General features: G+C 42.9%; 1 long non-coding RNA gene across 1 annotated transcript; it reads left to right on the forward strand.

The window, feature by feature from the left end:
- The first annotated feature begins 9,967 nt into the window (after positions 1–9,967).
- LOC146771966 (uncharacterized) lies at positions 9,968–10,472 on the forward strand. Its single transcript, XR_014975149.1, has 3 exons — positions 9,968–9,997; positions 10,131–10,216; positions 10,348–10,472. It is a non-coding gene; the product is annotated as an uncharacterized LOC146771966 (long non-coding RNA).
- The last annotated feature ends 13,435 nt before the right edge of the window (positions 10,473–23,907 follow it).

The following is a 23,907-nucleotide window of genomic DNA, read 5'->3' on the forward strand; positions in this document are numbered from 1 at the left end:
CTAAAATGATGGAAAACACTAATACACACTTTTCTAGATAGACAAGCCAGAGAATGACCCTGCAAACCAGGATTCTCTCTCACTCTGGATGGATCTAGACTTTGAAGCACCTTAATCTTCTGTTTTACACTTTTTTTACTATATTCTCTTAGAAACTCACGAAATGTATCAATAGATTCCTGACGCACAGTGCAAATACTACTACAATTCCAAGTGTACACTGGGGCTTTAGGACGTCTCCCCATAGCCTCATCCGCCATCACTTGTACCTCATCTCTTGGAACCATTATCTCCTTCTCCATTATGCAACCATTTTTCACTTCGTAAGCACGACCTCTGGTGTCAACTGCATGCAGCAAACTATTACTTTGAAAATAGCTCTCTTCATTAAAAAAAGGTTCACTACTTGAACTATGCATCCATTTTCCTAAAAACACTTTACAAAAGTTTGTTCTGTTCACTACTCTTTTCCTTTTGCTTTGTGATTTCAGTACATTAACCATTTTATCTAATGTACGCATCCTATTCAAAATTAAAATGAATAGTTTCCTTTTTAATTCTAATGCCTTTGCTGCAATGGCTTCAATTTCTTTTTTTCTCTTGTAAAATTTAGCCTTTTGCTTATATTTCTTCACATCCTTTATCAAATTGGACATAACTCTTCTCTGAAACATTTTTCTACGTATCTCTTTAAACGCTGTTTTTCTGTTTAAGTTAATCTTTTTAGTTGCAGAAGGTATATTTGCATTAACTAAATTCTCAATTTTTTCCTCTCCTTTTCTATTGAAAACATTCTTTCCAGTACAGACATTTTGTACATTTTTCCTTTTTTTGAATATGTTCTTTAAAAAATCTTTTGTTTGCTTACCAGAAGATTTTTTCTTTTTCCCAACATGAGCATCTCCAACTAACTTAGGTCCTCCAGTTGTCTTCAAATATAGGTTTTTTTTGTGGTCTTTCTTTACTCTGGATTTTGTAGGCATCTTAAATTTTGTTCACTGCTCTTCAGCAATACCTGAAAAAAACTAAAAAAAAATTCCTTTATTTTATTTAAATATATTACTACATTTTTTATGTTCTTTAGAAATCTTAAAATACTATAAACCCCTTTCCTATAAATGAAAATCACAATAACACCTTCACAAATTAAATATCTAAAAATAATTCCTGTGTGCACACAAAGTCATGCTTTGAAATTAGACAGAAAACGAAATTTCTTTGCCAATTGCAAAGCATACTTTCTACTACTTTTTAGGCAAGTGAAAAGTACTTTTACAGACTGACACATTATGAATCCACTTTTCAGATTCTTAAAAAAGCACATGTCCAAACTGCTTTTTCAGACCAGCACCATGTGTAACCTGGGTGACTGACTACACTCCAGCAAGGGCAACCAGCCTTAGTGATGCTGAATGTTTTTGCATTACTGACTGAAACCTCAAACCCCACCCGCTTGTGAATACTGTGCATGATTCCACAGGGTAAGCAGCTGGGTGTGTGCTAAGAGTCTGCTTCTGCACCAAAAAATGGCTCCCCCTTTCCATCTAATGCAACTGTGAAATCACCAGAGCAATACGCAATAAATCTCTGCCTGTGATTCCTTTTTGCACACAGAGTCATGTTTTCATATTAGTCACAAAACGAAATTTCTTTGCCAATTTGAAAGCACACTTACTACTCTTTTTTTTGGCAAGTGATAAACACTTTTACAGACTGACACATTTTAAACCAACTTTTTAGATTCTTAAAAAAGCACATGTCCAAACTGCTTTTTCAGACCAGCACCATGTGTAACCTGGGTGACTGACTACACTCCAGCAAGGGCAACCAGCCTTAGTGAAGCTGAATGTATTTGCATTACTGACTGAAACCTCAAACCCCACTCGCTTGTGAATACTGTGCATGATTCCACAGGGTAAGCAGCTGGGTGTGTGCTAAGAGTCTGCTTCTGCACCAAAAAATGGCTCCCCCTTTCCATCTAATGCAACTGTGAAATCACCAGAGCAATACGCAATAAATCTCTGCCTGTAATTCCTTTTTGCACACAGAGTCATGTTTTCATATTAGTCACAAAACGAAATTTCTTTGCCAATTTGAAAGCACACTTACTACTCTTTTTTTTGGCAAGTGATAAACACTTTTACAGACTGACACATTTTGAATCCACTTTTTAGATTCTTAAAAAAGCACATGTCCAAACTGCTTTTTCAGACCAGCACCATGTCTAACCTGGGTGACTGACTACACTCCAGCAAGGGCAACCAGCCTTAGTGATGCTGAATGTATTTGCATTACTGACTGAAACCTCAAACCCCACTCGCTTGTGAATACTGTGCATGATTCCACAGGGTAAGCAGCTGGGTGTGTGCTAAGAGTCTGCTTCTGCACCAAAAAATGGCTCCCCCTTTCCATCTAATGCAACTGTGAAATCACCAGAGCAATACACAATAAATCTCTGCCTGTAATTCCTTTTTGCACACAGAGTCATGTTTTCATATTAGTCACAAAACGAAATTTCTTTGCCAATTTGAAAGCACACTTACTACTCTTTTTTTTGGCAAGTGATAAACACTTTTACAGACTGACACATTTTGAATCCACTTTTCAGATTCTTAAAAAAGCACATGTCCAAACTGCTTTTTCAGACCAGCACCATGTGTAACCTGGGTGACTGACTACACTCCAGCAAGGGCAACCAGCCTTAGTGATGCTGAATGTATTTGCATTACTGACTGAAACCTCAAACCCCACTCGCTTGTGAATACTGTGCATGATTCCACAGGGTAAGCAGCTGGGTGTGTGCTAAGAGTCTGCTTCTGCACCAAAAAATGGCTCCCCCTTTCCATCTAATGCAACTGTGAAATCACCAGAGCAATACGCAATAAATCTCTGCCTGTAATTCCTTTTTGCACACAGAGTCATGTTTTCATATTAGTCACAAAACGAAATTTCTTTGCCAATTTGAAAGCACACTTACTACTCTTTTTTTTGGCAAGTGATAAACACTTTTACAGACTGACACATTTTAAACCAACTTTTTAGATTCTTAAAAAAGCACATGTCCAAACTGCTTTTTCAGACAAGCACCATGTGTAACCTGGGTGACTGACTACACTCCAGCAAGGGCAACCAGCCTTAGTGATGCTGAATGTATTTGCATTACTGAATGAAACCTCAAACCCCACTCGCTTGTGAATACTGTGCATGATTCCACAGGGTAAGCAGCTGGGTGTGTGCTAAGAGTCTGCTTCTGCACCAAAAAATGGCTCCCCCTTTCCATCTAATGCAACTGTGAAATCACCAGAGCAATACACAATAAATCTCTGCCTGTAATTCCTTTTTGCACACAGAGTCATGTTTTCATATTAGTCACAAAACGAAATTTCTTTGCCAATTTGAAAGCACACTTACTACTCTTTTTTTTGGCAAGTGATAAACACTTTTACAGACTGACACATTTTGAATCCACTTTTTAGATTCTTAAAAAAGCACATGTCCAAACTGCTTTTTCAGACCAGCACCATGTGTAACCTGGGTGACTGACTACACTCCAGCAAGGGCAACCAGCCTTAGTGATGCTGAATGTATTTGCATTACTGACTGAAACCTCAAACCCCACTCGCTTTTGAATACTGTGCATGATTCCACAGGGTAAGCAGCTGGGTGTGTGCTAAGAGTCTGCTTCTGCACCAAAAAATGGCTCCCCCTTTCCATCTAATGCAACTGTGAAATCACCAGAGCAATACGCAATCAATCTCTGCCTGTAATTCCTTTTTGCACACAGAGTCATGTTTTCATATTAGTCACAAAACGAAATTTCTTTGCCAATTTGAAAGCACACTTACTACTCTTTTTTTTGGCAAGTGATAAACACTTTTACAGACTGACACATTTTGAATCCACTTTTTAGATTCTTAAAAAAGCACATGTCCAAACTGCTTTTTCAGACCAGCACCATGTGTAACCTGGGTGACTGACTACACTCCAGCAAGGGCAACCAGCCTTAGTGATGCTGAATGTATTTGCATTACTGACTGAAACCTCAAACCCCACTCGCTTGGGAATACTGTGCATGATTCCACAGGGTAAGCAGCTGGGTCTGTGCTAAGAGTCTGCTTCTGCACCAAAAAATGGCTCCCCCTTTCCATCTAATGCAACTATGAAATCACCAGAGCAATACGCAATCAATCTCTGCCTGTAATTCCTTTTTGCACACAGAGTCATGTTTTCATATTAGTCACAAAACGAAATTTCTTTGCCAATTTGAAAGCACACTTACTACTCTTTTTTTTGGCAAGTGATAAACACTTTTACAGACTGACACATTATGAATCCACTTTTCAGATTCTTAAAAAAGCACATGTCCAAACTGCTTTTTCAGACCAGCACCATGTGTAACCTGGGTGACTGACTACACTCCAGCAAGGGCAACCAGCCTTAGTGATGCTGAATGTAGTTGCATTACTGACTGAAACCTCAAACCCCACTCGCTTGTGAATACTGTGCATGATTCCACAGGGTAAGCAGCTGGGTGTGTGCTAAGAGTCTGCTTCTGCACCAAAAAATGGCTCCCCCTTTCCATCTAATGCAACTGTGAAATCACCAGAGCAATACGCAATAAATCTCTGCCTGTAATTCCTTTTTGCACACAGAGTCATGTTTTCATATTAGTCACAAAACGAAATTTCTTTGCCAATTTGAAAGCACACTTACTACTCTTTTTTTTGGCAAGTGATAAACACTTTTACAGACTGACACATTTTGAATCCACTTTTCAGATTCTTAAAAAAGCACATGTCCAAACTGCTTTTTCAGACCAGCACCATGTGTAACCTGGGTGACTGACTACACTCCAGCAAGGGCAACCAGCCTTAGTGATGCTGAATGTATTTGCATTACTGACTGAAACCTCAAACCCCACTCGCTTGTGAATACTGTGCATGATTCCACAGGGTAAGCAGCTGGGTGTGTGCTAAGAGTCTGCTTCTGCACCAAAAATGGCTCCCCCTTTCCATCTAATGCAACTGTGAAATCACCAGAGCAATACGCAATAAATCTCTGCCTGTAATTCCTTTTTGCACACAGAGTCATGTTTTCATATTAGTCACAAAACGAAATTTCTTTGCCAATTTGAAAGCACACTTACTACTCTTTTTTTTGGCAAGTGATAAACACTTTTACAGACTGACACATTTTGAATCCACTTTTTAGATTCTTAAAAAAGCACATGTCCAAACTGCTTTTTCAGACCAGCACCATGTGTAACCTGGGTGACTGACTACACTCCAGCAAGGGCAACCAGCCTTAGTGATGCTGAATGTATTTGCATTACTGACTGAAACCTCAAAACCCACTCGCTTGTGAATACTGTGCATGATTCCACAGGGTAAGCAGCTGGGTGTGTGCTAAGTGTCTGCTTCTGCACCAAAAAATGGCTCCCCCTTTCCATCTAATGCAACTGTGAAATTACCAGAGCAATACGCAATAAATCTCTGCCTGTAATTCCTTTTTGCACACAGAGTCATGTTTTCATATTAGTCACAAAACGACATTTCTTTGCCAATTTGAAAGCACACTTACTACTCTTTTTTTTGGCAAGTGATAAACACTTTTACAGACTGACACATTATGAATCCACTTTTCAGATTCTTAAAAAAGCACATGTGCAAACTGCTTTTTCAGACCAGCACCATGTGTAACCTGGGTGACTGACTACACTCCAGCAAGGGCAACCAGCCTTAGTGATGCTGAATGTATTTGCATTACTGACTGAAACCTCAAACCCCACTCGCTTGTGAATACTGTGCATGATTCCACAGGGTAAGCAGCTGGGTGTGTGCTAAGAGTCTGCTTCTGCACCAAAAAATGGCTCCCCCTTTCCATCTAATGCAACTGTGAAATCACCAGAGCAATACGCAATAAATCTCTGCCTGTAATTCCTTTTTGCACACAGAGTCATGTTTTCATATTAGTCACAAAACGAAATTTCTTTGCCAATTTGAAAGCACACTTACTACTCTTTTTTTTGGCAAGTGATAAACACTTTTACAGACTGACACATTTTAAACCAACTTTTTAGATTCTTAAAAAAGCACATGTCCAAACTGCTTTTTCAGACCAGCACCATGTGTAACCTGGGTGACTGACTACACTCCAGCAAGGGCAACCAGCCTTAGTGATGCTGAATGTATTTGCATTACTGACTGAAACCTCAAACCCCACTCGGTTGTGAATACTGTGCATGATTCCACAGGGTAAGCAGCTGGCTGTGTGCTAAGAGTCTGCTTCTGCATAAAAAAATACCTCCCCCTTTCCATCTAATGCAAATGTAAAATCACCAGAGCAATACCAAACAGCTTTCTGAGACCAACAACATGTGTAACCTGGGTGACTGACTACACTCCAGCAAGGGCAACCAGCCTTAGTAATGCTGAATGTATTTGCATTACTGAGTGCAACCTCAAACCCTAAAAGTATTCCTTATTTATACCAGTACACCTTAATTTATCGTGAAAACATAGTCCATATTATTTTACATGTTCCTCACATTTAAATTTCTCCCAAAACAGAAAATGATAAACACAACTTCAACAAAAGGAATTCCATTTCTATTATTCATTTCTTAATTTACCATATACATCCCCTCTCAAACTCTAAACTCACCTTTAAAATTAGTTAGTTGTGAAAGAAATGTGGCACTCAAACAGCAGATTATCAGAGCCAGGATCTCTGTTCTTTACACCTCTCTCCTCTCAGCAGAACCAGATAATGGCAAACTTTTCCTCTCTTTTTCCACACATATACATGTTAATTTCAAATCTCAGTGCTTCCCCCTTTTTTTCAAATGTAATCACACATTTCTATTGGTTGAAAACCAACCCTTTTCCAAAAGTACCCTTCCCCCAACTTGACGTCTGCCTAGTACCCTTCCCCCAACTTGACTTCTGCCTGCTACCATAGCAACAGCTCATGGAACACTGCTGTGTGGAGTTAGGTCAGAAGTTCACCAAACAATGTTTCATTTCCAAAGAGCAAGAGTGCTTGACTTTTCAAACCTAACAGCAAATCCATAGTACTGTTCTTTGGTAACACATTTTTCTGTACCAATACAAAACATGCTTCTATTAATTTACACATACAGCCTAGTTTTTATTGTAGAATGGTATGAAACAGCCAATCAGTTCTTTTTTTTATAAAAAAAATATGTATGCCCCCATTTCCAAACTGTCTTTCATTTCTTTTTACCATTCTACTGAATTACACCTCCTGAGTGCATCCAGTTCTCCTTTGAAGATGTTCACAGTGTGGATTGTAGGCCAAGCTATGTCTTCTGGAGTGAAAAGTATGCAGAGAAAACAGATATGGTGAGAGACCTTGCTTTGCCAAATGTAGACATTAAATGGATTGGTCAGAGAGGGTTAAAGTGGCACCAATTGATGCCATTGGTGAAATCCTTCATGCAAATCCAACACCCTGACCTCATAATAGTGCACTGTGGTGGCAATGACCTAGGCACTTTGACTGGGGTAGGTCTGGAAATGCTTATGAAGGACACCTTTGCACAACTGTTTTCACTTTTCCCTAAAACTGCCTTTGTGTTTTCTAACATATGCCAAAGGCAAAAATGGAACTGGTCCAATCATTTCTGTCCGCAGATTGACAAAGCAAGAAAGCACGTCAACAAATCTGTTTCTGCTTTCCTCCGTGACTATGGTATGGGTTCCATTTACCACAACAACTTGCGTTACGACATGCAAGACATTTATAGAGGAGATGGTGTACACTTCAATGATGAAGGGAACAGAGTCTTCCTCTTGAACCTTAGACTCTGCATCGGTACTTACTTGTAGGTACCACTAAAAAATCACTTCATAAACACAACGGCTCTTTTTAGAGCCTCCTAATATCTAAACTCTTAAATCTGCATTTCATTTCTTTTTTTTTCTTTTTTTTCTACCGTACGCATACGTTGAGCTTACCGTACGCGTACCCCGTGATTTTTTTTAAAATCAATAAATGTTTTCTTTGTACTTTTCTGTCCTTCTTTGACCCCCTTACAAATGTTAGGGGGTCTGTAACTCTCTCCCTTGCCCCCTCTTCAAGATATCACCCTTTTTTTTCTGAGTGAAACACACGAAATGGCGGCCGCCGCTTCCTGGTTTCGACCGATTCGAATGTTTACTAAGATCTAAGAGCCAATCAGAATCGCGCTCGCGCACGCCACCGTACGCGTACGGTAAGCGCACCGTAAGTGCACCGTACGCTGGCTCAGATATATATATTGATTTAAAGGCTATTTTCTCAGAATCTACTGAACAGATTTACACCAAACCTACAAAAGGCACTTCCTTGACCTGAGGACTACCTCTCTGCCAAATTTCAAGTAATTCTGTTCAGCCGTTCGGGCTGTAGCTGTGTCTAAAGGTCCTATGGAAAAATGCATGGGAAAAACGTGTTTTGGGACCCCCCTTTTATCTCAGCCCCCGCTTGACGAATCCCCCCGAGACTTTCAGGGTAGGAGCGGAGCGTAGCGCCCCACCTATTTTGAAAAATTCGCGAGGATTCGTCAACCGGCGCCAAAGTTATTCAAAATAGAATGTTGCGGATTTCCTATGGAAACGTGGTCCTAACTATAACTACCTACTGGCGACCGCCAGTAGGTAATATATCTATATATATGTGTGTATATATGTGTTTATATATATATATGTTAGCGGAAGATGCTTGAGATGCTGCAGCCACGGGAGGGCATGTGTACGGCCCCAACGGGACTGTGATTACACAGAGAGACTCGCAGCATTGTCACAAGTTTTCACAAACCCTGCCCACTACGGAGGCTTCAGAAGGTGTTGGGCAGTTCAGGTGTTGTAATTTGTGTAAAGAAACTGTTCTTCAATCCAGGTAGCCTTCCTGTCATCCGCCCAGATGGATGCTGGATCCTGCAGTCCTTCCGTGTTTCACCAATGGGGAGGAGGTAGTTACCATAAAAGGAGGGACTGCGGCAGGCACCTGAAAAACATGGATGGCACCTGACAAAGAAAGTTGTTCCGAAACGCGTTATGCCATGCTAAATAAACCTACCTGAAACAGGCCCGCTGTGTCCCTTTCATTTCTTCATTTAAGGCAAGTGAACTTTGATAGATATATATGTATATATATATCTACATATATATATGTGTGTATATATGTGTAAATATATGAGTATATATATATTCACTGAAAAAACCATAGGTTTCAGGGGCGTTATAGTTAGCTGGACTTTTCACTCGTACAAAACCATTGAAATTGCCCCGTTATAGTTAGTTCAGCTAACTATAACTCGCGCGCCCGCAATGCACTGCTGATGACGTCACATATTACATCACTCATGACATGGTCAGTGACATCACTCATGACATCGTAAGATGTCGAACAGATAAAGAAAACCGCGACCTAAACATATGGCTTAGGAATGATTAAACGGAACTCATTTCTCTTTTGTTTCCCCATTCCAACATGGCGCCCATACCGATGAGCAATAGTCCGTTTTTTAACTTGCTTGCTTGCTCACTCGTGACATTGCAGGGAACACTTCCGGGACATAATTGGTTTTTAAATCAGACCTCGGGCGGGTCTATCTGATGCAGGAAGGCTACGGACGGGAGGATTCTTAGGAAGTCACAATTTACAGACTGAAGGTAAATGCGGTGGACAGTGTAGTGTGTGACGGGAGGTTTTTGTTGGTGGTTAGTAGTCCTTACACTCGTAATCGGAGATAAATTGCCGTAAATGCCATAACTGGATACCGTAGCACTAACGATGGCCGAATACTTAGGATCCATCTTTTCCTGTTTTTCAAAATTACTTAAACTTGTAACAACCAGTTATATGTTGGGCTTGACACATTAGTGATATTTATTTTTATATTCTTGAACTTTAGGACCTTATCATGGTGCCTTAGAAGAATTCACGGGATACTTGACGAATAGCAGAGCGTATATAGCTTGCTGGTGACTTCGTAAGTGCTTTTGAGCTAGACATAGTTATTTTTACTATTTTAGCTTTATTATTAAATATGAGGAATCTCATACTCAAATTAAACAAATCCTTCCTACTATGTATTGAATGTGCACACTTTTTTCTTTCCATAGACTTTTATTTATTCGGATAGAATGACAGGGATATCTATCACTTCTGGATGTAAGAGCCTGTGTCCTTAAACTATAACGTGCTTTATGTAAGTCACGCTCATTTGATGTGTTTTACAAATAACAAGGCCTGATGACCTTCAAAAAAAATTTTTTTTTAAAGAAAAAAAAAAAAAAAAACACATTTTGTAACTTCATTTCTTTCTTGTCTTATATGTAGTTTTTGCCAAATCGCACCAAACTACTTACTGCTTACTGGACTTCAACACTCTCCAGGACTTTGGAGGGTGTACACGATCCTAATATAGGACAATCCTCTCTTCCACATATAAGAAGCCATATAAGGTGAATGTCTAGCTGTCCGGTTATAGGTACAGACAATATAATGTATTGGCCTGGGTTCTAGAATTATCAACGCTTGCTCAAATGGACTATCTAATTTTGCTAGGACTGGTTCGCTTTTTCTCCTTCTCCAGCTTCGATTTTTTCAACCTTACGAGACAGTGAATATCCGGAGTCATCGAGATATTTTCGAGGGATTGCGGAGAAATCTAGGGGATCGGGCCGACTATAGCCATCGCTAACTCTTTTACAACCATCATAGCTGAAGGTGATTTACAAATACAAGAATTTGGACTACATAATGTTTCTATATATACTCTTCAATTCTTTTCTTTTGACTAGTTATACTTGGGGTCAATAGGGGGACCATTTCAGATTCACTTTACTTTTCGTTAAAATACTTTTGTATTCTTGTTCCATATTAATGGAGTAGTTTCTTCTCACTATATCTTGGGAGTGGACATTGACTCACAGATCCTCTTTATTTCACTGGTTTCTAGCTTTTTTCTCATAGTCACGAACACCCTTTCAGTTGGCTTGACTTTGGTACTCTTTGGTATGACTGTTTCTTTTGTACTCGGAGTCTTTTTCACGCTTCCCACATTACTCCAATCTCTGCATGTCTTTTCACTTTTATTTTTGGCTCGTGTTTTTAGGGTGATATTAAAACATAGAAATCGTTTTTAAGCGGTCTTCTGTCACTGACATATATCTTTTTTAATAGTATTTAAATAAAAACTTTTAGAAACGGACATTTAAAGTAGCTTGTGCACTGATGTCGGAACACTTCAATGTTTGTTCTACTATTACCTTACAGCCTTGAGGAAGTCACGGTGGTGACGAAACGCGCGTTGGCTGTTTCAGAGAGAACACTCTACGTGTCAAACCCTTGCATTTACAAGAACTACAAGAATTGAGATGTATATACCAACGAAAAAAATCTTCTTTGTTTGATGTCTTATCTGATATATGATGTTACACGCTAGATGAAGTGCTTTGTGTCTGACAATCATTAAAACTGAGCTCACAGCACACATTTGTATGTTTCATGACATTCTTTATGCCAATTGGTTTCTTCTCTATATTACTTGGAGCTTGCAGCTTATATGATTAATTTCTAACAAATGTGTATTGTTTTCAATTTGATGAAGAGTGCCGGGGTCTTTTTGTATGTCTATATTACGGGCCATGTTTGACCTGTTCAACTGATATCCTTGGTAGTGGGATGTCTGACCTCGAGTCGGCACCTTCTTTACATGTGTCTCATAGTTGAATATACATATTGTATCGAACTGCCCCATTATCTGATTTAAATTGTTTATGTGATTTTGCGACTCACTATCCAAAACTACCTTGTGTATTGATTGCGCTTACTGGAAGCACCTGGTGGGCTAGTTGGCCCCCAGGGTCCCTCAGGATTGAAAGGGAATTATTTCCCCAACTTAAAACGTGCCACAGGGCGTGTTTGCACACATCACCTCAGGCCCCGTCCCCTCCCTTCACCACTGTGTAAACGTGCCCTGTGGCCGTTCTATGTTGAGAGATTAAGTCCCCTTGAATCCTAATGGTCCCTAGGGTCAAACTAGCCCACTAGGTACCTCTCTAGGTACCTCCTGTAAGCGCCACAGAGCAGCGTTGCATAGAGGTGTAAAAGGGGCGTGGCCTCAGAACACCTGTCTGCAATGCAGCTTCCTGGCGCACACTGGAGATACCTGTTGGGCTAGTTGGCCCTCCGGGACCCTCAGTATTGAAGGGGAATTAATTCCCCAACTTACAACTGGCCAGGGGGCGCGTTTGCAGAGTGCTGCAAGGAGGGGGCGTGGCCTCCAGCGCGATGCTGGTCTTTTATTTATTGTATTTTTTTAAGAAGGAGGGCTGTGTGGCCCCCCTTCTTTTTCTAATTTACTGGCCCTGGGGACCCCATCCCCCAGTGCCTGCACCCTAATTTTTTTTGTTGAAAAAAATAAATTTGGCCCTCCCAGGGCATTAATCGGCCCCAGGGACCCCAACCCCCGGGTCATGGCCTTTTTTTAATTTAAATTCTTTAGGAGGGGGCTGCGTTGCCCCCCTACTCAAGCCACTTATTGCTCCGGGGACCCCATCCCCCGGGGCTGAACTTTGTTTTTTATTATTTTAAAAATATATATATTTACAGAAACACCTAGGACATGCTGGACAAACCGTATGTACCTATCACCATGACGATTTGCGTCATATTCATTAAAAGGTGACTATGCATAGAATGAATCCACATGGAATGTATTTACACCGCTAGTGAAGCTCTGACGTGTCTGACGCCCTACCGTGCCTAATCCCAGCGCCCCTGCCGGTGGGTACTCTCCAAGTAGACACCCTTGTCGTTTATTTATACAAACATGGGCAGCTATTGATGGGCACATTTAATATACACGCACACCAAGCCATTCAAAGGGGATTCGACAAAAATTCGACCAAACTATGCAAGAAACCCCCCTCACGGTTAATAAAAAACACATCCACCGCCGGATGTGTAATACTTTTTATTTTACTCTCTGGAAAGGAGACGAACCTCACTTGAGAGTCACAGCGTGCTCCTGGCTGAGCACAATGCTGTGTTACACCCACCAGTGCCCGCCGATTGCCTCACACCACTGTGTTGTATTCCACCAGCTAGTGCGTATGCTATGACACTCTCTAGCCCATGTGCACTGTAACACCACCCCGTGAATATGTCATGCCACACTTGCCTTCGCATGGATTATATTGCCCCATCTAACGTGCCTTCCTCGATGTGTATGTTATAATGCACAGTGCTATGCCATACATATTACAATCTGGGATCCATATCTTTGTCACAGTGCATATGCAACGTTACACTCCCCAGCACATATTTTATATTACAACTTTAGAGACTAGTTATGTTACACAACACTGCCCTGTGCATGTTACACTCCAAGGCGCATATCGCATAGCACGCGCTAGTGCCTGTGCCATCTCGTGCTCTCCAATGAATCTGTCATTGCACACAATGTATTGCATATTATATTTCACGCCCCGGTTCATCTTATATCACACTTTTTGGTGCATAGTTTATACCATATACTACATTTAGTGTTTCTGCCAAGTGAGCCCGGAGTCACAGTCACAAACGTCCTCTTCTTCCTGAATAAAAGTGAGATTATGCTGCATACTTGTTCATATTTTAAGTAGTTCGCACAGACACACATTTTAAAAACAATAAAGTTCTTAATACCCACCTTCTCTGAACAGTTAGCTTGCTGCCCCATCCACCTCCTCCCTATCCTCTGTTGTCTGAATCCATGGACTAGCCTCCTCCCTCCTGCAATGCATGGTCTGATGTGCTGCCACTGCCCTCCATTTAGCATGATGTACCAGTCCACTCCTCCTGCCCTCCATTGCCCAATTCTATGGCCCATCATTGACCTCCTGCTTAGCCTCTGTGCTTAGCTTGCTGCCCCTATTCTCCTTCCCCCTGCCCTCCGATGTCTTAGTGCATGCCCCTGCTCCATCTGTTCTCTTGAGCTGCCACTCCCCTCCCATCTGCCTAGCATTGTCAGATGACTGTAACCTGTCCCTGCCACCTCCACCCTGCCTGTCCACATGCCAGGCCCCTATCCCCTTCCTCCTGTCCTCCATGGTCCATTTTACTGCCACACCCTTCTGCCCTCCCTGATCTGTTGTGCTGCACCTGCTCCTCCTGCCTGTCCCGCGCGGTCTGTTGTGAGCCCCTTCCCCTGAACTCTCTTGTCTGTGCGCAGGTCATGACCCTCCCTTCTATCCTCCATGGTCCTTTGTGCATAGCCCTGCACCCTCCTTCTTGCCCATCATAGCCATTGTGCTGCCACTAACTCTCCCGCTTGCCATGCATGGTCTTCTGTGCTGCCATGGCCCCTCCCACCTTCCCTGTGTGGTCAGCTAGCTGCCCCTGACCTCCTCCTACCTTCCCTCCATGGTCTGTGTGTATGCCACCATAGTCTCATTGTTGCTCTCCATGGTGTGTCTTGTTTCTAGTGCCTATCCTGCCTGACCTCCATGGTCATCTTGCTGCTCCTGCCCTGCCACCTTGCCCCCAGCCCTCTGTTTCCATGTGCAGACCCCCTATTCCCTCCCTCCTGGCTTGTCTGTTCCATTGTAATGCCCCTGATCCGTCCCTCCTGCCCTTTATGGTCTGTTATGCTGCAGCTTTCTCTCCTGTCTGTCCATTATGGTCAGCTAGCTACCATTGCCTCTTTCCCGTCAGTTCTCTGTTGTACATGTGCATGGTCCTGTCCCCTCCCTATTGCTTTCTATGGATTGTTGTGCTGCACTCCCGTCCCGCATGTGCTGTGTGGTGTATTGTGCTGCTGCAAACCCTGATGCCTGCCCTGTAGGGTCAGTTTGGTGCACCTCTCCATGTCCCTCCTGTCCTCTGTTATCCGAGTCCATGTCCCTACCCCAATTCCTCCTGCCTACCATGATTCAATGTACCATACTTGCGAACATTTTGAACTTGGTAAAAGGGAGATTTTGAAAAAAAAAAACTGGGGTATTGATTTTCCCCTTTGAGTTACATTGAAAAAGAGGAGATTGTAGACAGGAGACAGATCAAATAAAGCCCATTTGAGCTTAAAAACATTGGACGTTTCCTGTCTGAAACGGGTCTGTTGGCATGTATGGTTGTACTACCACTGCCTCTTCCTTCTGCCCACAATGGTCTATTATATTGCCACAGCCTCTCTTGCAAGTCCTGTATTGTTGGTTTGTTGCCCCTGCCCCCCTTTCCACTGCCCTCCATAGTCTGTTGTGCTGCCACTGCCCTTCCTGCCTGCCCAGTGTGGTCAAATTGTTGCCTCTGCACTCTCCTACCTGCCTTCAATTTTCACAGTCTGTGCCCCTGGCCTCTGCCTCTCAACAGCATCCCAATGAACAGCTAGATTGCTAACATTCTATATTTATTACAAAAGTGTGGAACACCTGACGTCATCTTGATGTAATCAAAACTGTAATACCTAGAGTATTTCCTTTAGAAATTAAATATATGAGAGGGTCTTATTTGCATCAAAATTATGGTTAGTGATCTAAAAAACTAAAATGAGGACATATTTTCTGAGTTTTCAAATAGCGACAAAAAACTTTTAAATTATTTGTAATCTTAGTTTTTTTATCCAGTTGACCACTTGATTAAATGTTGCATCGAAGGGGAGAGGGTGTGGTGTTACTTCCAGAGCTGCAGACTTTGCAACTGGGGAACCAGGTTAGAGTTTCTGCTTCAGCTCAACATTCTGTGATTCTGGTCAAATCACTTAATCTCCCCATGTCTACAACCAAAATGAATTTGATCTTGTGTGATGTAACCAATGTTCATGTAAAGCACTCCAATACCTGACAAGTCTGCACTTAGAATACAGTGAAAACACCTACATACACTAGGGAACATTATGCGTTGGGGTCCCCCTGTGATTAGCATGACCTCCTCTGTAAGCCCCTAGTATATAATAGGGCAGGGGGATTAAAACTACCTCTTAAAACGGGCCACAGGGTGTTTTTGCACATGTTAACTCAGGCCCCGTCCCCTCCCTTCACCACTGTGTAAACATGCCCTGTGTCCATTTTTAGTTGGGAGATTAAGTTCATTTGAATCCTGAGGGTCCCTAGGGTCCAACTAGCCCACTAGGTACCTCCAGTAAGTGCCACAGAGCTGCGTTGCAGAGAGGTGTAAAAAGTGGCACGGCCTGGACCACCTCTCTGCAATGCAGCTCAGTGGCGCTTAATGGAAGCACTTGGTGGGCTAGTTAGCCCCCAGGGGCCCTCAGGATTGAAGGGAAATTATATCCCCAATTTAAAACGTGCCATAGTGCATGTTTGCACACGTCACCTCAGGCCCCGTCCCCTCCCTTCACCACTGTGTAAACGCGCCCTGTGGCTGTTCTAAGTTGAGAGATTAAGTCCCCTTGAATCTTAAGGGTCCATAGGGTCAAACTAGACTACTAGGTACCTCCAGTAAGCGCCACAGAGCTGCGTTGCAGAGAGTTGTAAAAAGGGGCTTGGCCTCAGAACACCTGTCTGCAGCACAGCTCCCCGGCGCATACTGGAGATGCCTGTTGGTCTAGTTGGCCCTCAGGGACCCTCAGTATTGAAGAGGAATTAATTCCCCAACTTACAACTCGCCAGGGGGCGCGTTTGCAGAGTGCTGCATGCGCGCGTGCTCCGTACGCGCATGCGTGCGTGCTCCGTGCGCGCACCGTGCGTGCTCCGTGCACGCACCGTGCACGCACCGTGCACGCACGGAAAGTCATGTGATTTAGAAACAACACTTTTCATTGGTATATAGTAGTTTCAGGTCATGTGATTAAGAAACAACACTTTTCATTGGTTTATAGTAGTTTCAGTTCCAGAAACTTCCAACACCACACCCACTCCTCTCATTATTTCTTCTGATTCCCTGGGAGAAGGAGCTGAGCAGCTTTTCCAGTACTCCAGTACTTCAGAATGGCAGAGCAGCAGTCATCTTCTGGGAGTGAGCAGGAGACCCTTGTGAGACAGAGGAAACAGAAAGACTCTTTATATGGCAATTTTTTACATTTCCATACGGGCAGAAGAAGGTGAATGCTCCAAAAGTCACCTGCACTATTTGTGGTGTTGGCTTATCAAGAGGAGATCCTAAAAAGAAATACTCTTTTAGTATTTTCACTATGATCAGGTACGTTAAAGGAGTACATCCTGTGGCTTTTGTTCGAGCTGCTAGAGACAACCCTCCAGCAGCTCAGCCGAGCACATCCGCAGCAGCTCAGCCGAGCAAATCATCGGCAGCTCAGCCGAGCACTTCATCTGCGGCGGCAGCTTCACCTGCTTCTGTTCCTCTGGATATACACCCTCTTTTCAAGAGGGTGCATATACAGTGCAATGCGTGCAATGCTCTTCTCTCTTATGGTGACACCAGCATTCCCCTAATAGAGAGCAAGATACAGCAGCACACATGCGGCACCCCATAATTTTTTTCATTTTTTTATTCCTCTGTTCCTCAATTAACACAGCGGCTCTTTTTAGAGCCACCTAACATCTAAACACTTAAATTTGATTTTTCATTCTATTTTTTTTAATGATTTTTTTCCGCCGTGCGCGCACCGTGTGCGCACCTTGCGACGGTGCGCGCACGGTGTGCGCACCCCTCGAATTTTTAAAAGAAAATAAAATGTTTTTTTCACCCTTCGGGGTCCTTCAGAGACCCCCTGACAAAACCTAGGGGGTCAGAAACTCTGTACCCTGCCCCCTTTTCACGTTCTCCACCTTTTTTTTTCACTGTCACACACAAAATGGCGGACAACACTTCCTGATTTCGACCGATTCGAATGTTGACTGACATGTAACCACCAATCACAATTACGCTCGCGCACGTTAAGGTGCGCACACGGTGCGCACATATAGATATTTATGTACTTTTAACTGCAATTTTCTCAGGAACTACTGAACAGATTGACACCATATATGCAAAAGGCACATCCCTGACCTGAGGACTACCTCTTTGCCAAATTTCAAGTAATTCTGTTCAGCCGTTCGGGCTGTACCTTCGACTAAAGGTCCTATGGGAAAATGCATGGGGAAAATGCGTTTTGGGACCCCCTTTTTTCTCAGCCCCCGCTTGACGAATCACCCCGAGACTTGCAGGATAGGAGCTGAGCGGAGCGCCCCATAAGTTTTGAAAATTTCACGAGGATCTGTCAACCGGCGCCAAAGTTATTCAAAATAGAATTTTCAGATTTCCTAGACCGCCAGTAGATAATAAACATGTATATAGACATACATATATAAACATATATATATATACATATATAAACATATATATACTTACATATATACACATATATACATACATATATACACATACATACACATATATACACATATATACACATATATATACATATATACACATATATACACACATATATATATATTCACTGAAAAAACCATAGGTTTCACACATGTTATAGTTAGCTGGACATTTCACTCGTACAAAACCAATGAAATTCCCCTGTTATAGTTAGTTCAGCTAACTATAACTCGCGCGCCCGCAATCCACTGCTCATGATGTCACATATTACATCACTCATGACATGGTCAGTGACATCACTGATGACATCACTGATGACATCTCAAATGACATCACTGATGACATCACTGATGACATCATCTAGTGAGTATGTGTTTTATAAAAATTTGAATATGTTTAATATATATAGGGAAAGGCCTGTTTAAGAATGTGTGGGTGTACAAGTGTGTAAATGGATGATTTTCTGTGGTGCATAACATGATTCTTTAAGTTAGTCATTAAATGTATCTTACTGCAGACTAGTGAGTAAACTGTGTAAATGTATGTATGTGTATGTATGTTGGTGTATAAGTGGCTGCATGGTTTTGAGAACAGCTATATGAGCGTCTATATGAGTTATTGATTGCTTGTGTGAGTATCTGTATGGGTTCATAAGTGTTTGTGTGGGTAGGGTGTGTGTGACTCTGGATATAGATGTGTGAGTGGGTAATTCTATGGGTGCATGGTTTTAAGAGTGCATCTGTGTTGAACTGTATGGTTAGGTGAGTGTATGTATGGGTGTGTTAGGGATTGCATGCATATCTCAATGGTACATGTGTGACTAACTACATATGTGAAAGGCAGTATATATGCGTGTAAGAGTATATAAGTGGGTATATGTGAGAGTGTGTGATTGTGAGAGTGGCTGTATGGATGAGTGTGTGCTTGCATCAATGATTGTATAAGAGCGTAAGAATGTGATACTATTTTTATGTGTAGGTGAACTTGAGTGTGTTTCACTGCCTAGATGAGTAAATGGGAGTGTGATTATTTGCATGATTGAGTAAGTGTGAGAGTACCTCTATGGATGATTTGTAGTGTGTGAGTGTCTATTTATGTGTGTGTATAAATTCATATGACACATTTGTTTGAAGTGACTGTAAGTATGAGTGACTGTACAGGTGAGTGTGTGGAGGTGTATGTTGACCTAAGAGTTAATAATTGGGTATGTAGTTATTGGTATTGCAGTATGTATGGTTTTGAGAATGGAAATCTTACATTTTTTGTCGGTGTTTTAAAGGTTATTTTATTGTGTGAGAAGATGTGCTACTCTATCACACGGATGATGTCATGAGTGATGTCATGAGTGATGTCATTTGAGATGTCATCAGTGATGTCATCAGTGATGTCACTGACCATGTCATGAGTGATGTAATATGTGACGTCATGAGCAGTGGAATGCGGGCACGCGAGTTATAGTTAGCTGAACGAACTATAATGGGGGAATTTCATTGGTTTTGTACGAGTGAAATGTCCAGCTAACTATAACATGTGTGAAACCTATGGTTTTTTCAGTGAATTTGCAAGGTTTTTTAAATGCTAATTTCTAACTATAACGTGTGTGAAACCTATGGTTTTTTCAGTGAATTTGCAAGGTTTTTTACATGCTAAGTTATGTATTTTTTATTTATATTTTTTAAATATTTTTTTTTACAAAAATTTCCAATGTATTCATTTATATATTATCTTTATCCTTTAATTTTTTTTGGCTCATTTTTTTATAAATTTTCAATTAGGATAAAGTTGAACAGCATAGTTAATATTTTCTATTAAGTTATCTCCTTTTTTTTTTATATTAATTCTTAGGGTGCGCGCTCAGAGCGCGCACCTAGTACGTTTGCGTAAGTTTTTATGAATTCCGTTTTACGTTATTTACGTACGCATACATACGTTTTTTTTCGCGCTCGGAGCGCGCACCCATTACGCATGCGTACGTACGCATGCGTGCGTGCGTCGTACGTGCTCCACGCGGTACACTTCCGTATACGCGTAGAGTACGCGCGCTGTCGTTTGCGTATACGTGCGTGCTACGTATGCGCGTTACGTACGCGCATACCACGTATGCGCATGCGCTCGTACTCGTTCGCGCATGCGTAATTGCCCGGTGCGCGCTCCGAGCTTGCTCCCTGCGCGCACCTCGGGTTATGTTCTGAATAAAACAACACTTCTAATTGGTTTTCATTACTTTCAGTTTCTGATTGTTTCAACACCACTCCCAATCCCCTCATTGCAAGTCATGTGATCAACAATAATCACTTTTGATTGGTTTGAAGTACTTTCAGTTCCAGATTCTTCCAACACCACTCCCACTTTCTTCATTATTAGTTCTGATTCCCTTGGAGAAGGAGCTAATCTGTTGTTGAGAGACAATGGCTGAGCAGCAACCATCTTCAGAGAGTGAACAGGACACTCTTGAGGAACAGGAAGCAGAAAGACAGCTTTATATGGCAGTTTTTTACTTTCCCTGAGGGACAAAAAAAAGTGAATGCACCGAAAGTTACAGTCTTGACCCTGTGCCTCATGGGAACAGTCCAGCCCGAACTGCCAAGCCATGTCTTCCCTGGACCGGAATCAAGCATCCTAGGACCGGTTTCTGGCTATCAGCCGTCATCAGCCAGGATAGCTTGACTCCAGTGGCGTAGTGAGCACGGGTCCCACGTCTGGGAATACCCATCCCACTTAGGGCGAAAAGCGTTACAACAAACAAATGATGGACGGAATGCTGACAATGCATACATTCTCCCCCAGTCAAGAGATCTGGGTTAAATCCATCGTTCTTTTGCCCACTACACCACCCCAGTTTAGACATGGCCATGTGCAAATCAGTCTTGACCCTGTGCCTCATGGGAACAGTCCAGCCCGAACTGCCAAGCCATGTCTTCCCTGGACCGGAATCAAGCATCCTAGGACCGGTTTCTGGCTAGCCCGAAACCGGTCCTAGGATGCTTGTTTCCAGTCCAGGGAGGACCTGGCTTGGCAGTTCGGGCTGGACTGTTCCCAGGGGGCACAGGGTCAAGACTGATTTGCATATGGCTGGGTTCAAACTGGAATGGCATGGTGAGCAAAAAAACGATGGATTTAGGCCCAGATCTCTGTACTGGGGTGAATGTATGACATTGTTCTGCATTCTGTCCATCAATTGTTGTTTTTGCATTTGTCACCCCGAGTGGGAAGGGTATGCTCAGACGTGAGTCCCTTGCTCTCCATGCCACTGGAATCAAGCTATCCTGGCTGATGAGGGCTGAAAGCCCGAAACCGGTCCTAGGATGCTTGTTTCCAGTCCAGGGAGGACCTGGCTTGGCAGTTCGGGCTGGACTGTTCCCATGGGGCACAGGGTCAAGACTGATTTGCATATGGCTGGGTTCAAACTGGAATGGCATGGTGAGCAAAAAAACGATGGATTTAGGCCCAGATCTCTGTACTGGGGTGAATGTATGACATTGTTCTGCATTCTGTCCATCAATTGTTGTTTTTGCATTTGTCACCCCGAGTGGGAAGGGTATGCTCAGACGTGAGTCCCTTGCTCTCCATGCCACTGGAATCAAGCTATCCTGGCTGATGAGGGCTGAAAGCCCGAAACCGGTCCTAGGATGCTTGTTTCCAGTCCAGGGAGGACCTGGCTTGGCAGTTCGGGCTGGACTGTTCCCATGGGGCACAGGGTCAAGACTGATTTGCATATGGCTGGGTTCAAACTGGAATGGCATGGTGAGCAAAAAAACGATGGATTTAGGCCCAGATCTCTGTACTGGGGTGAATGTATGACATTGTTCTGCATTCTGTCCATCAATTGTTGTTTTTGCATTTGTCACCCCGAGTGGGAAGGGTATGCTCAGACGTGAGTCCCTTGCTCTCCATGCCACTGGAATCAAGCTATCCTGGCTGATGAGGGCTGTAAGCCCGAAACCGGTCCTAGGATGCTTGTTTCCAGTCCAGGGAGGACCTGGCTTGGCAGTTCGGGCTGGACTGTTCCCATGGGGCACAGGGTCAAGACTGATTTGCATATGGCTGGGTTCAAACTGGAATGGCATGGTGAGCAAAAAAACGATGGATTTAGGCCCAGATCTCTGTACTGGGGTGAATGTATGACATTGTTCTGCATTCTGTCCATCAATTGTTGTTTTTGCATTTGTCACCCCGAGTGGGAAGGGTATGCTCAGACGTGAGTCCCTTGCTCTCCATGCCACTGGAATCAAGCTATCCTGGCTGATGAGGGCTGAAAGCCCGAAACCGGTCCTAGGATGCTTGTTTCCAGTCCAGGGAGGACCTGGCTTGGCAGTTCGGGCTGGACTGTTCCCATGGGGCACAGGGTCAAGACTGATTTGCATATGGCTGGGTTCAAACTGGAATGGCATGGTGAGCAAAAAAACGATGGATTTAGGCCCAGATCTCTGTACTGGGGTGAATGTATGACATTGTTCTGCATTCTGTCCATCAATTGTTGTTTTTGCATTTGTCACCCCGAGTGGGAAGGGTATGCTCAGACGTGAGAAACCGGTCCTAGGATGCTTGTTTCCAGTCCAGGGAGGACCTGGCTTGGCAGTTCGGGCTGGACTGTTCCCATGGGGCACAGGGTCAAGACTGATTTGCATATGGCTGGGTTCAAACTGGAATGGCATGGTGAGCAAAAAAACGATGGATTTAGGCCCAGATCTCTGTACTGGGGTGAATGTATGACATTGTTCTGCATTCTGTCCATCAATTGTTGTTTTTGCATTTTCCCCTTACAATGCCTAGCGGGTCAATATCTCCCCACTCTGCCCCCTTTAAACGTTCTCCCCCTTTGTTTCTCTCCCCCTCTAAATGCGAGAGACAAAATGGCGGCCACTGCTTCCTGATTTCCACTGATTCGAATGTTTACTTACTTCTAACAACCAATCAGAAGTGCGCTCACGCACTGCCGAGTGCGTGCACCCAGCGCGTACGCTGCGCGCATACAGATATATATATTGATTTAAATGCTTTTTTCTCTGGAAATACTGAACAGATTTACGCCAAACCTGCAAAAGGCACTTCATGGACCTTTTAGCTACCACTCTGCCAAATTTCACATAATTCTGTTCAGCCGTTCGGGCTGTAGCTGCGACTAAAGTCCCTATGGAAAAATCCATGGGGAAAACGTGTTTTGGGACCCCCCCTTTTTCTCAGCCCCCGTTTTACGAATCAACCCGAGACTTCCAGGGTAGGAGCTGAGCGGAGCGCCTCATTAGTTTTGAAAATTTCGCGAGGAATCGCCAACCGGCGCCAAAGTTATTCAAAATAGAATTTTGAGATTTCCTATGGAAACTCGGTCCTAACTATAACTATCTACTGGCGACCGCCAGTAGATAATATACATATATACATATATCAAAAACAGCAAATGGCGATTTACACTGGCGTGCTTCCAGAACGTCGGTGGTGCTGGCTGTGGAGCGCTTCACCTCGCTCCAAACGTATTCAAAAATAAGATTCTCCTTGGTAGGAAGAAAACCGTCCAGCACTCCAGAGGGATTAAATCATTCAGATTTTTATTTAGATGAAAAACATCTACGCGTTTCGGCAGTCTCAGCTGCCTTGTTCACGATCAGCTGAGACTGCCGAAACAAGTAG

The sequence above is a fragment of the Triturus cristatus genome, unplaced genomic scaffold (assembly GCF_964204655.1).
Source record: "Triturus cristatus unplaced genomic scaffold, aTriCri1.1 SCAFFOLD_118, whole genome shotgun sequence".
In the NCBI taxonomy this organism is placed as follows: domain Eukaryota; kingdom Metazoa; phylum Chordata; class Amphibia; order Caudata; family Salamandridae; genus Triturus; species Triturus cristatus.